We start from the raw sequence: 2,604 nt of genomic DNA, 5'->3' as shown, positions 1-2,604 counted from the left end.
CGCGCTTGACGTAGCGCAGGCCAAGCAGTCTGGTGACGTTCCCACAGGTTCGGGTCTTGCGATGGTGATTTGGATCCTAATGTTCTGGATTGTCATCTGTGGTGACTGCCTTCCCTGTAGCGATCAGCTGATGCTACAGGTACAGCTCACACTCGCAGCATGTTCAGCTACCGCGAGGTCACCCGGAGACGAACCTGATGACACAAGCGGCCGATGTGGACGTCGTTAGACTGCTGAGCCTTGTACTAGAAGAGGCACGAGCATGATAGAAACAGACCCGCAGGATTGAGATGCTGGTGTCTGCATGGAGCTGACTGGTGGAGGAGGAGCCAAAACCGACTCTGCACCGTCTAGAGACGTCGGATATACGTCGGAGTGGAGTTGCCCACACGACATGGCGTATTCCAGGATCGGACGGGTCTGTGCCAGATACAACATGACGCCATAATAAGAGGGGAGCGTTGACGCCGGATAGGGGAGTGGGTACAAGGCGTGAAGGTGCGCCAACGCCTTGTTCCTGATGTGAGGATGCCGAGTTAAACGCTTGTTCAGGGTCACCCGCAAGTGCTTTCCGCTCGTTTGAAAAGAACTCTTGACTCCTGGTGGTATTAAATTTGAGGCGGCAACTCGTCGACCACCAGCAGAGGTCATCATAGGCGACCTGCAGAAGATGTCGCAGCTTCTCTGCATGCTTTCTTCGGGCGAAGCTGGAACACTTCAATATTTTGCATGTCATCCTTGAGCAGGAGCCATGCCAATCTTCTTTGTACTGTTCCACTATTAGTTTATATAGCGCCAAAGCTGGTACAAATGTCGATCCAGCCACCAGATGAGGTGTTTATTTACTGTAGGGGCCAACGACCATCGCCGCGTGACGTGTTATCCTTGCCACATCGCCACCATTCTCCGAGTACGTTTTCATATCGCTGGCATGTCGGCATATCAGAATGTGTGGAGTTTTCTGCTTCCATCCAGGAGGGCAAATAGATGCTCGTTACCATGCTTCTTGTAAGTATCATAGAATTTAATTTTATTTTTGGATTTATTGGTGGGTTACCTTTCTGGAGAAGGTACTTGATATTTGACATCACCCTTAAAGTTCATGAAAGCCATCATCACTAATCTCTTTTGCAGTGTCACCAATAACAACGAACAGTATGTCATCTGCAACCTCCACCAGCACACACACACACAAGGCTAGGAAAATGTTTCTGCTAGTTAGAACAGATAAGCAGTTATTAGCTCCTCACTTAAACAGTGAATTGGCATCACTTAGTTCCAGCAAGATGGATGTAGAGGAACTACGGGCAAAGTTTAAGCAGACTGTAAATCGTAGCCTGTAGAGTTATGTGCCTAGTAAGTGGACAAAGGATGCAAGAGGCCAACAATGGCTAATCAACGAAATTCAGGGGATGCTGAGGAAGCAGAGGCTATTGTACTCTCGGTTCAAAAGGGAACTCACAATCGACGACAAGTGAAGGTTAGTGGAGGTTCCTGCGTCTGTGAAAAGATCTTTGTGAGAAGCATACAACAACTAGCAACGCCACATCTTAGCAAAACATCAAAAAGAGAACCCTAGAAAACTCTGGTCTTACGTAGAACCGCTAAGCGGGTCTAACGCTTCTATTCAGCCCCTTGTTGACCACTCTGGTGTGGAAGTTGAAGACAGTAAAACGAAAGCCGAAGTTTTAAATTTCACGTTCAAAAAATAGTTCACACAGGAGAATCGTACAGTCATACCGTCATCTGACCATAGGACAGACTCCCGTGAGTACGACATAGTAATAAAAGTACCTGATGTAATGAAACAACTGAAAGATTAGAAAGCAAATTAATCACTAAGTCCGGATAGGATCCCAACTCGGTTTTTCAAAGAATACTCTACGGCACTGGCCCCTGACTTAGCTTGCATTTATCGAGAATTTCTTGCCCAGCGCAAAGTTCCACGTGATTGGAAAAGAGTGCAGGTGATTCCTGTGGATACGAATGGCAAAAAAGCGGACCCGCAAAATTACAGACCAATATCCATAACTTGTGTTAGCTGCAGAATCCTTAATATATTCTCAGTTCGAATATAACAAACTTTCTTGAGACTCAGAAGCTTATCTCCACGAATCAGCATATGATATACTAGGAACTATGAATGAAGAGCAACAGGCAGATTCCATATTTCTAGATTTCCGGAAAGCTTTTGACACGGTGCCCCATTGCAGGCTGTTGACGAAGGTACGAGTATATGGAATAAGTTCAGAGATATGTGAGAAGCTCGAAGACTTCTTAAACAGTAGAACCGAGTATGTTGTCCTCGACGCCGAGTGTTCGTCAGAGACAAAGGCACCGCCACGAGTGCCCAGAGAAGTGTGTTAGGACCGCTGTAGTTCTCTATGTACATACATGATTTGGTGGACAGGGTGGGCAGCAATCTGCGGTTTTTTGCTAATGATGCCGTGGTGAACGGTAAAATGTCGAAGCTGAGTGACTGCAGAAAGATTCAAGACGTCTTAGACAAAATTTCGGGATGGTATGATGAATGGAAGCTGGCCCCTAAATGTGGAAAAGTGTTAGTTAACGTGGATGAGTAGGAATATCAAACCTGTAATGTTC

General features: G+C 46.3%; 1 non-coding gene across 1 annotated transcript; it reads right to left on the bottom strand.

Annotated features, from left to right (window-relative positions):
* Positions 1-701: 701 nt before the first annotated feature.
* Positions 702-805, bottom strand: LOC126472273 (U6 spliceosomal RNA). The gene has a single exon (XR_007586398.1). It is a non-coding gene; the product is annotated as a U6 spliceosomal RNA (small nuclear RNA).
* Positions 806-2,604: the final 1,799 nt, after the last annotated feature.

This window comes from Schistocerca serialis, chromosome 3 (genome assembly GCF_023864345.2).
Source record: "Schistocerca serialis cubense isolate TAMUIC-IGC-003099 chromosome 3, iqSchSeri2.2, whole genome shotgun sequence".
Lineage (NCBI taxonomy): Eukaryota > Metazoa > Arthropoda > Insecta > Orthoptera > Acrididae > Schistocerca > Schistocerca serialis.
This window is presented reverse-complemented; position numbering and strand designations above follow the sequence as displayed.